This window comes from Ambystoma mexicanum, chromosome 7q (assembly GCF_040938575.1).
Source record: "Ambystoma mexicanum isolate Mex_15411 chromosome 7q, UKY_AmexF1_1, whole genome shotgun sequence".
In the NCBI taxonomy this organism is placed as follows: domain Eukaryota; kingdom Metazoa; phylum Chordata; class Amphibia; order Caudata; family Ambystomatidae; genus Ambystoma; species Ambystoma mexicanum.
In genome coordinates this window covers 222009652-222022285 of record NC_090941.1, presented here as the reverse complement: position 1 = coordinate 222022285, position 12634 = coordinate 222009652, and positions in this window count along the sequence as shown.

The following is a 12634-nucleotide window of genomic DNA, read 5'->3' as shown; positions in this document are numbered from 1 at the left end:
TGACTTCCCTCAACTCAGCCCAGCCACCACAGAACATATCAGAACTATGATTGTTTCTTGGTTTGGTTAGCTACTGTTCTCAATACATACAAGGCTATGCGACCATAAGTAATCCATTATGCCTCGTCACACATAAGAACCATGCTTTTGAGTGGTCAAAAGAATGTCAAACAGCTTTTGAAACCATTTGTGACAATATCACACGTGCTGATGACATGGCATATTTTGACACAGAAAAGAAAACTGAAGTAATAGCGGACGCCAGCCCCATGGGATTTGGTGCCACATTAACACAATGCAACCCTGCAGAACCAAATGAAAAATGTGTTGTGGCCTACGCAAGCCAGAGCCTCACAACGACAGATTAAGCCTACTCACAGCCTGAAAAAGAAAGTTTAGCAGTGGTATGGGCCTGTGAATACTTTCATTTTGTTCTATATGGCAAGGCCTTTACAGTCATCACTGATCACCAGGCCTTCCTTACAATCTTTGGTGATCCAAAGTCAAGAATTCCTCCTATAATAGCAAGGTGGGGGCTACGCCTGTTAGATTACACATTTGACATCAAACACCGCCCCGGAAAAGAAAATAACCTGGCAGACTACCTGTCAATACACCCTGCTGGGCCACCTGGTGCCAATCCATACATTGCGGATAATTACATCAATTACATCATTCATAATCTTCAGCCGCTGCCCATGGAATGGTCTACCCTAAGAAAAGAACTATAATAACTCTCTGCCTACATACTGACAGGATGTCTCATGCTAAACAACAAGCCAAACTAGAAAAAGAGACGCCAAAGATTTGGAACTTGTGAAAGATGAACTGACAGTTATTGAGAATCACATACTGATGAAAAGTTTGAAAATTGTCATACCCTCAACACTAAGAGAACGTGTAATTGAACTAGCTCATGAAGGTCATGGGGTCTAGCCTCCAGAAAAATCCCCTTCTAAGGGAAAAGGTGTGGATCCAAAACTAGACACTCTAGTGGAACAAGTGGTTGGACAATGTGATCTATGTGCTCTAGTGGATCCTAAGCCGCCCCCAAATCCCTTACAAATGTCAACACTACCTGGAGATGTCTGGGAGGAGGTGGCAGTCGACTTCTTTGGGCCACTACAAAATGGAAAATATGGATAGTGCTTATTGATGAACATTCAAGATTTCCGGTGCACAGATCATAGACTCCACTTCATCAAACTGTCTCATTCGTTCTCTAGACCGTATGCTATCTGTTTATGGGATACCGAAAATATTGAAATCAAATAATCGACCACCCTTCACAAGTTATGACTTCAAGAATTTTGCCGAATACATGGGCTTCATACACCGCAAGATAACGCCACGATGGCCTCAGGCTAATGGAATTGTGGAGCGCTTCATAGTAAATATCAAGAAATCCTTACAGAAAGCACATCTGATCAACAAACTCTTCGAACAAGCACTGCATCAATTGCTACATTACTATAGTAACACTCCTCACAGTACCAAAGGGGTAAGCCAAACAGGACCTAATGTTTCTACAGATCATAAGAACACAGTTACCCGAGAGTCCAAAGAACCTGTTACACCACTTGAACAACAAGTCCAGACTCGTGATCTAGAACAAAAGGAAAAGATGAAGAACAGCATTGATAAGAGAAGGAGAGTGCAAGAGTGTGAGATAGAGTTAGGATACCAAGTCATAATGTGTCAACCAAAGATCTGAAAGGAAGACTCGACGTGTGCTCCTGAAATGCTGGTAGGGACTGCTAAAAAGGGCAACATGGTTCGGCCTGTGGAGACAGCCAACAAGAAGTCACAAGAAACTAGTCATGCTTCAAAAGATTTCCTGGGCGCATCCCTGAGAGGTGGGAAGTGTCTGGCGACAGTGACGGGAATTCAGGCTCAGATGAGTCATACCAGGTGACAGTGAACCCTCCGACAAGGAAATCCAAATGGAAGGAAATTGCTCATATGCTCAAGTACCTACATGCCATGGAAGACCTCAGCACAGCCGCATAAAGCTCATCAAGCTAATTGAAGAAATGGGATAAAGGCACAAGTTCAGTTGAACTTTAAAAGAGAGGAGATGTCACAATGCAAGGTGACTCCTACATCCAACCCACATCGTTATGTGGGTGGCTCTAAAATACAGGTTTTAAGAGCTTCTAAGGCACTGTGGACTAGAGAGGAGGGTGGGTCCAGAGGGTCACGTGGGTTTTAAGGTTCGGCAGTTGGCTATTATGTAGTGAAGGAATAAAGACGTATATTTTCCCATCTCCATGTGTGCGTGATCCTTGGCCTTATGTGAGCCAGCGCACAGAGTTGAGACCAGGACCCTCGCAATGTGTGCTTGAGGGTCCGGGCAGATATTACCATTTGTGGAAAATGAGAGAAGAAGGCTAGATTGGAAGATGTATCTATGATACCTGAAGAGGTAGGATGTGAACAGGAGCTCCTACTGGAGAGGAAGAGCAGGGAGAGTCTAGTGGATCAAGTTTGCCTGGGGCAGAATCTAGAGTTGATTGGAGAAGGGATGAGATGTGCAATCTCACCAAGAGTCAGGGAATTTACAAGAGGGCAGATCCAAAATGGGGTGTCCCATGAACCAAAAGCTTATATCAGGGAGTTGGTCAAAACAGGGAAAACCTACAATTCACCACTAACCCCTGGGAGAGCAAACACAGGCAGGAAAGAGTCCACTATTTACTCAATCTCCTACACAAGTTCCGGTGACTTTTTCTAAGCCCATAGAAATTGCCCCCAGAGGCTCAAATCACTATCCAAAAGTGACAGGAGTTCAGGATGCCGAAAACCTGCAACCTGGAGACCAAGACAAGAGTCTTTGATTAGACATTTGAGTGGGGTCCACCCTTAGCTCACCCCTGGACATTTGTAAGGGATTATTTTATTTGCTAAGATTTTGCATCGATAGACTAGGATTAAGTTCCCCATTTCCCCTTTCTACCGTTCCCCTTTTCACAAATAAAGGGTTTTCCTCATATACAGTATGAAGCTTGAACACTCAAGAGGGGATTAGGAAGAAATCCTACAGAAGAAAAGCTTACTTTTGGGACCCTTTTGATACCTGTTTCATTTTCAGTTGTTGCCTAGACTTGCCTTGCCTGAAGTACGTTATTCCTTGTATGCACAATACAGATCTTACATAAAGCACAAATGATTGTCTTTTCTTGTGACTGCCATTCAGGAATCTGTAACAAGTTTTGTTATTCATGGGATCTGCTATGACAACCTCAATAGCGATACCCACGATTTGCAGGAAACACAGCCAAGCTATGACAGCCCTCAAATTGTTTGCCCTGACCACATTTCAAAAGTAGGCCTCGGGTCTGTAAAGTTTGAATTGGAAGCTAAGCAGCTTCACTGTGAGAGGTCGCAGCACAAACAGAAAGGTCAAGCTATAGCAGCTGGGCCATTATCAGACAACCAAACTCCCATTGAGGCAATTACGAAACCAAGACAGACAACAAATCACCTCAGCAGCCAGCAGAGTGGGAGTCTGAGAAGCCCGGTCCTGAATTGATTTCCTCCTCCATTCGGAACTGAAGGTCAACACATGATCTCCAGAGTTACAAACACTGACAGAGCAGTTTACCTAGATCCAGTGATAGTGATAATTTCAATTATCCTTAACTGGCTGATTACCAGCCATCAACACATCTGCAGCAGTTGCAAGGACAGAACCTGTTGCAACTCACGCCCCCACTCTTACAGTGTATTGAATGTAAAACCCTTAAGTGTTCTTCTGTAATTTTGAATGCATTACAACCACCACCTAGTGGAACAGCACCCACCACATTGGCCACATTACATCACCCATTGTTAACCGGGGAGCAGCCTACTAGGTAGATGGTCAAACAGCAGATGATGGCCTCTACATAGACCACCTGGAAATACTTGGAAGAAGTTAGGGATACTACTGGCATTGCCTATAGGAGATACAGCAAAATCAGTTGAGACCCTATTACAATTCAGCTATAATATCAAATTCCTAATGGATAGTTGACTAAGGTAGAACACTTTTACCAAATCTATGGAAAACATATCATGGAGCAATTTCAGAACTCACAGTCACTCTCTTTACAACAGTCAGCCTGGAAACTCCATCAGCTCAATTTGGAAACTGCCATTGGAATGACCATTGAAATGTAGAAGGCCCACCAATGGAAGACTATGGGGGACAAAGGCATGCTCCACTGCACCGTAGTCCTGATAGATCAGAGAGAACATGTTGTGGCTTCATGGGGACCAACACCTACGAACTGAGAATTTGTGAAACCAGAGAAACACTGGGAATTTGGCAAATGTATCCCAAACCATCCTGCTTCCTCCATGCACTCTCCAAGCTGAACCTAGCCACCACAATGGAGAGGAAGAAAACTGGTTGGAGTCCCATAACAGACTGTTGGGCAATGCTGCAACAAACATATAGCTGGAATACTGAGCACAAGGGGCACTAATTACTTTACCTTAATGGAAACAGAAGAGGAGGAGTCTGCATTTGGGGGAGGTCCCAGACTGTCAGCCATTTCAGGACACTGAGATGCTACCCAAAGAACTGCCACACAAAAGTGCTATATGCCGGTGAATATCAGGGTTGAAGCAATGCTCGCCCAACTAGATTCATGTAGTTGACATTCCAAAGTAAGGACACATCTGGTATACCCAGAGACAATTAACTGCAGTAAGGTGCTATGTGTCAAATAAATCCAAGGTAAACATTGTTGTTTAACTGATACCCAAGTTTATCTTTTCGCCCCTGATGGAGGCCAAGTTAGTGATTGATTTTGCCCAGCATACCAAAGTCAGTCATCTTGAAACAAAACCTCTTTACCATGAGAAGGTTTTCATGGCAGCCTGTTGTAAGAGTTCCCGAAGATAGATTCAATCCTTAGTGATCAGTAAGAAGACTCACATCAGGACCCGTATTACCCCTAAGAATGCGTTAAAAAGATTTCAATCAACTCCACTCCACCTCTTTAGAAAACCAAACCCATGGAACACTGACCCCAGGCAGACTCAGCTATAACATAAATGGCTAAAGAATAATAAATGGTGGGTGGCTGATACACCTTCCCAAACAAGTAGGGCCACTGATCCAGACCATGTCATCATCATGACGTTCTCGTGTGAGGCAAGGCCCACTAAACCCTCAAGTAGCACACTCCAAACCAAAGCAAAGAAGGCCTTACAGGGAATAGTTGGAGATAAATAATGAAATCCCACCCATGACCTTGGGCACTGACAATGGGCTGGTCAAAGGGGATAAAGACTACCCCATCCTAGTGGATGCTGTATCCGGAGGTGGCATCTTAAGAATAACTCAACAACCCTAACTGGGTACTCAAACTTAGTCAGAGGATAGTCGCAGGAGCACTCATATTCTTACAACCACAATGCAGGTACTTATTTCCCAACCCTCAGGGGTAAGTCATAGGGACACTCACATCCCTGCAACCTTTACCACAATTCTGATCCCTACAAGGAGAAGGACATGCCTAAGCCCCTTGTAGAGAATACTACTCATACTGCTTACACTATTGTAGTGCCATTCTAGATCCCTGGCTGGACACAGACTTTCAGAATAGGAAATAAAGTCTCTCCGTTTGAGCCAGCAATGTTGCACTATTTGAAAATTCCTGACAGGCAAAGACATACATTTCTTTCTTCAGCACCAGTACTAAAGGAAACTATTCCAATTATAACTCATCCTTGACCAACCAGTTTAAATCCTATGGATACACTGTTGCACTTGAGCAGTGACTGAATGGATATGTGCAAGCAACACAGAAAGTAAAACTAATAAGCCATATTCTCCCAGGCTCGCTAGCATTGTGTGGTTTACAGAGTTGCCAATTCATTCAAGTCATCGTCATTCTGACAGTATCCCATGATCACCAGAGGATTTTATGACTTTGGATTCACACTCTGATGGGATAAAGGGAACCAGAATAAAGCAGTCAATGACAGCATTGGTTCATGGGGGGAGGAAAAGAAACAGACACACCTGTGGCCTTTCTAAAAGTCAGGGTGAGAGCATGACTTCATGTAAACATATACCAAGCCCTTTCCAAAGCACATGACCATCAGGACATGCCCCAAACACTAAGCAGTGCATCTCCGAGAGCCCCGGCTTCCATCATTTCCTTAGGTTGCTCCCAAGGGGAGGAGAGATCAGACAATAAAAGCTGGCAGTTCAGTCAGTGTGGTAAGGTAGAGTAGGAGTTGTAGGAAGGTGTTTGGAGGAAAGTGGGAAGAGAGAGGACTGGTGGGAATAGTTCAGAGGGAGTTGTTTGGAAGTTAGAAGGAAAGTCTTGATGAGGGTGACACAAGGAGTGTCATCTGGGTAAAAGAGTTGGGTTTTGGAGGAAGTTAGGAGGTTTGAGGGAAGTTGGGAGGAAAAACATAGTGGAGTAGCGAAGTTGTCATCTGAGGAGAAGAATTGATGGGATGTTGACAAGGTTAACACTATCATAAAGAGGTAGGGTTGTGAGGAAGTTGGAGGAAACAGCATATAATATGGTAGAGAGGGTTGAGGGTTTAAGTTTGAAAGGCAATACTTGAAGGAATAGAAGAAAGATGTGTCTCCATCTGGAGAGAAGGAAAGACGGAAGTTTGGAGGAAAGAATGGATCAGTTTTAAAGGAGATAGGGACAGGGATGGAGAAAAAGATATTACCATCTGATGAAAAGTAAAGAGGAAAGCTATAGGCTGGATAGAAATGTCATGAAGAAATCAAAGGAACAGTTCAGTCCATTGCAGAATCTAAAGCCAGTGAGATAACAAGAAGTTGTGCAAACTCACTGAGCTTCAGACAGCATAACATGAAAGATCAAAAAGTGATGCATGTGGACCAGGACCCAGGTGCTTGGAGCTGGTCACAACAAGGAACACCTCAAGCCTGAGACTAAGACACAGTGAGAGCGAAAAAAGATGGATGAGTTTCCACCATCGACTTAACATCCAAGAGATTGTCAGACTATTTCCAAACCCAAAGTGTATTGGCCATGCAGGCTCTATACACTGTTCTCAACTGACAAGAGTTCAGGATATCCAGAAGTCTGCAACCAAAAGTCTTTTAATACACCTTTGAGTGGGGTCAACTCTGAGCCCACCCCCAGGGACTTCCTTTAATAGACATTTCTCTTTGTTAAGATTTGTTGTATTGTTATTGAGAAACTATGTTTGAGAGACAAGGTTATATGTTCTCCATATCTCTTCTATACCCATATAGTTTTCCCCTAAACTACGGTGTGAAACCTTAAAACACAATAGTACTTCAGGAAGAAATCCAGCTTAAACAAAGCTGGCTTTTATAATCCCTATTGACTCCCTTTTCATTTTGAGCTATTCCATGCACACACCTTGCCTGAACCACAATATTTCTTAAACACGCAAAATATATGTCACATTCAGGATTGATACTTGTCTTATGCCCCCTGCTCTGCACACTTTAATGGCAAAGAGTAAAGCACAACATTCTATTTTTTGTATAACTACGTTTCATTCAGCAGTTATACAACAAATAAGACAAGATGATAACCATAATCAACTAAACAATGAATTTCACAATTAACTAATTTCCCAACCAACACAATAACTTCCTTCATCCCCTACTAATCTCTGAATGGTCATAATGTACTAATTGCATCCCATGAAATGGTAGTCCAAGCTCACCCTTACATAACAAATCACCTCAAAGCATGCAGTCTCTTGGGACACAAAAGACCTGAATATTCCAAAAAGGTCATCCAGATTGCAGTGAATTTAAACTTTATTTTGTGTATAGAATGTTCTATTTTCCATTGCATTTTTGCCCAGACTTTAGTCAGCCACTTCATTATGCAAGGTTCAGCCTTTTCTTCATAGCATAGGTATGCATCACGTAACTGCCACTAGAACTTGGAAACCAATTTGGAACTCTAAATATTATCATATTGATAATGATCAGAAAGTCAAGACACCAACAATAAGTAGTTTGGACACTCCAGAATTGATTGACCCAAGATATAAAAAGTGTGTTGTCCTGTTTTCAACCAATCATTTATTTTGGGCTAGTCATGCCAACCAAATATGGAAGAATGAGCCCACATACCCACAATTCCTTCAACAAAGGGAGATTCACATATTGCTTTTGTATCAAATTGTTGTTCCATGCTATCTTTAAGTCTGTTTATGTTGGACATCCAGTACTTGCACAGAACATTATTGACACATTTCTCAAAATGCCCTCCCAAGGAGGAGCATCCACCTCACAACTCAAAACATTAGAAAGAATGTATTTATCAACCAACACCCAGGTTCCTGGGTGTCCAATATGATTTAGATAAATACTTGAAATCCACCACTTCATGGAACCTGACCCTTATATAAGGTTTTCAAATGTATTAATATCTCAGAACCATCCTAGCTTGATCACCCCATTTGGCACCCCATGCCATAAAGTATTGGTCACCCTAAATCGTTTTGCTCGGTGAATTATCAATACACCGGCTCCACACCTCGGAATAATGAATTCTAAGTGTGATTTCTGCATAGCATCACTTGCATTTTTATGAACCTATAACTGTGACATGCGTTATTTCCATCTTGTGCTAATGAGAAGACATTTCTGGCATGCTAACATCATCTGCCCTGGCGGAATTACATGGGAGTAAGCACCTTAGCTGGTGACTAATATATCCACTTGTGCAAAATATAATATCAACACATTTACCAAGCGTGTGTCACCATAGATAGTCTGAAGACGCTTTTACCTGTAATACACATCAACACAGCAGTTCTAGTTTTTCACTTTCTCATTGAAATGTGTGTTTCATTGGTAGGTATTTATTTGAAACAAATGTTTTCTTTGCCAGATCACTTCCTACACCTTGTTGAAACTGCAACTTACTTAAACATCCCCTACATCATTCGTAGTAAGTGTTTTACATTATGAATGTTACATATGCACCATGTTGATTTTTGGAAAAAATGCATGTACACATCCATATAAATCCGCTTCCTTTGTCACATCTGCATTTATCCGAATATCTCTCCAATAGTCTGTTTTTTATATCAGTGATCCACTGCGATTTGCCATCTTTAGTATTATGATATGCTTTTCTGTTGTACAATTTCTTACCATATCCACTCAAATAATACATTTAACACACTGTTTGATTTATATTGTTATTTCATTAGTCACCTGCTTTGCAAATACATGTTTTGATCATAAGTTTAAAACTAATACCAGTTGTATCTATATTTTATAATAAGTGTCTTCTGTGGGTCATCTTCCAAGTGTATCCTCTATCGACAAAGTGCATTTCGAATATTCCCAGGCAGGGCTCTATGGGTTCATATTTGAAGTAGAATACACAGATGAAGCAACAAAGCAAGGCATTTCAAGAACAACATCAAGAACATCCAAAGGAAGGCAGTGACAGTGAGGACAATTTTCCTGATTCTGAATCAAGATGAATGAAAGATGTCTCCACGTTGTGTGATTGCCATCATCATGAAGTGATGTGCATATGAAAAGAAAATACCGGTTGTCTTGAGATCTCCCCTTGTAGGCCTACCTCTCTGAAGACGACTCCTGCCCACATTGCATAAGACATCATGCCTTAACTATTATGTTCCTTAAATGTTGATGGCCTTAAATCATGAACGTCGTAGCACAGTTTGTGCCAGGATTTTGGGTTAGCCGTGCCGTGGCACCTTCCCTTGGAGGCTTGGAGCCTTGAAGGACTACATTATCCAATGAGCCCTACTCAGCCGGTGCACACATCACGCCGGTCAGCCGCCATTGGGACCTTCCAGTATGCTGTTGCTCGCTCCGTGCCCCACAACAGCATTGCAACAATATAAGAGGCTCCGAGCATGGACCCTGGCGCTCGACAATGAGTGAGTAGTTTGCACTTGTGTGTACTTTGTGCCTTTAATTAATTGCTCTGTTTTGGACCCCTTCCTATGTCTCGTATTGCCCTCTTTGTAGTTACCTTCTTGTTATCTGTCTCCCCCTGGACTTGTGCCCCTCTTCCCTTTCTGAATGCATTGATTCCCTGCTTGTTTCTGACTGACTGACTACCTGTTACTGATAATTGGTCTGTTCGTTTTTGGAATGTTTTTTTTTGGATTGTCCCTCAATTGGATTTTCTCTGCCTGCCTGTTATGACTTTGGAATCTCGATTGGATTTCTCTGCCTACTTGCTATGAACTTGGCATAATTCTGGAAATCGCCATATGATCTTGTGTACGCTTCCCTTTCTACTGGAACTTCTCATCTTCCACTCCCTTACCTTGTCCTCATGTGAGGGGGTCAGGTCCTTTCTTTTTTTTGTGTGTCTCGTGGCATTGTGAGAGTATTCTGTTCTGTGTACGGAGTGCCTTGGAGGGACGAATACTGTTACCAACTCGGTTACCAGCAGAGTATCTATTGACATTATGTGGGTGGTTGTTACCTTATCATCCATAATTTGTACCTTTTCATTATGTTGTATTCATGTTCTTCCCTTTTCTCTTGCAGCCTGTGGGTTTGCGGCATTGGAGCGGTTTCTAGATAGTACATAACATAGAAAATAATCCAGATGGGCTCAAAGATGACAGCCCTTTATTTCAGGAAAATGGCACAGGCCGGTCTCGGGAGAGGCTGATACAGAAAAAAGGAGGAGTCCTTTGACGCCTGTGTGCATTTTTCCTATATCTTCTTCATTCTCCACTGATTATTTGACCTACAAACATGTGCGTTTTCATGCTACCAGGCAACTAATGATAATGTGCTCACAGGGGGATACAAGCTTGCCTCCTTTTCGCCACCCCTTGTTCACTCAGATAAGACCTCAATCGTGATGCATTTGTGTTTGGCTCGCTCCAGTCCTACTCTTTTTTGTTTAAGGATGATGCTGTTAATGAGGAGGGCCCTAAAGGCGTAGACTACACTTGAGGTAATGTCTTGTTGGGAAAAAATATTGCAGGCTCCTCTGGGTCTTCTTCGATAGACAAAGCAGGCTTTCTCCCTGCGTTGGAATCTGGGGGGGAGGTCAACTTCAACTTACAGATATGGAGTTGCTATCAGGGTGCTTGTCAAAGGAAGTTCAAGACTGCAACAGGTCCTCCATCAGTACGGCCAGGAATGCAGGGAATGTTATGTATGTTATGTATGCTAATAAAAACACTGTCCCTGAAAATGTACCTGCTTTGGCCATCAGTCAGGCCCTAATAGAGAACTACCTAAGACATTGTTACTGTGCCAGTCTACAAATCAACATCCTCCCATCAAACTGGGGGCCAAATCCCTATTTTTTTCCTCCCTGGCTGGTGACTTTTGGAACAATACCCCCCCAGCACCCCCTACAGATTGAGAGACCCACATACATAGGGGCATTTCTACTCCAACATTAACAAAGAGCTTCTGGCCATCTATGACCAGCAAGAACTGGTCTCCAGAGCACCGAGGGCCAATACAGACATCCTCAATATGTTGAATGAAAAACTATACATGGAAGGTTATTTTAGGGTATTTGGATTGAGAAACTGGGCAAATGGTGCACAACTGCTGTTCTATTCTGAGTCCACGCAGGCTGCTACTATTTAAACCATTTTACCCCTTAATCTCTGGTATTGGTGCCCCAGTCTGTGGGGAGTACTACTCTGGAGCATGTGTCCATGGTTTCGATTGAGCCCACTGACACACCTACTCTGCTGTTAGAGTGTATGGTTCAGTCTGAACAAACTTAGGCACCTACAGAACTGCCCTTTAATGCCTCCAAGGAAAAGGGTAACAGGTCGGAGGGTGAGGTAGTACGCAATGGCTCGGTTGAGAATGCATCCTCTCCTCCTTTTTTCTACTCACACTACCAGGAAAAAAAGGAGAAAAAGGTGGAAATGGAATAATGGGGAAAAAAACAAGAATCAACTGGTGGCGAAATCAAGATCTGCTAATGCATCAAGAAAACATGTTAATCAACTATCAGACAATGACATCATTATTGATCTAAATGAGCAGGGATTAGATTCAGCTATGGAGCCGGGGCCTGTTGTAACATCTATCCAGATGAATCAGGGGACCAAAAAGAAGTGTAAACAGAGAACATCTGCTGCCGTCTCTTTACTCCATATAATGATAGATCGGCCCTCTAGCCCCATCATCCCCTCCCGGCAGTTGGGTTATGATCAGCAATCTGCTGAAGGCAAAATATCAAGGGATGTCTTTAATCTATCAGAGGCATTGAACAGAGCACAACAGTCAAAACATGCTTCTCTGTGGCCCGCAATGGTCACACTGCCTAAGGTCAGTATGGTACAGAGGCCTTTGGAATAAGTGGTACCTCAACCACAGGTGACTCAGGCCATTTGCTTGCTCAGGTCATGGGGCTCCTGCGGAGGATCTGCCGAAAGAACCCGGGGACTTGATCTCTGTGCAGATTCAGGGAAATTCCAATGAAGGGGAGAAAACTATTTGAAAAGTCAGACTGGTTGTGACTTGAATTACCCCTCTATGGTCCAGTCCAGAACTCAACTGCAGGGAAAAGGAAATGCCATCGAAGAAGAAGACAAATATTTCAACAGTCAAACTTGTTGTGCCTTGGGTAATCTCTCTATGCTCCAGTCTCAGACTCAACTGCGGGTGGGGGGCTGGAGA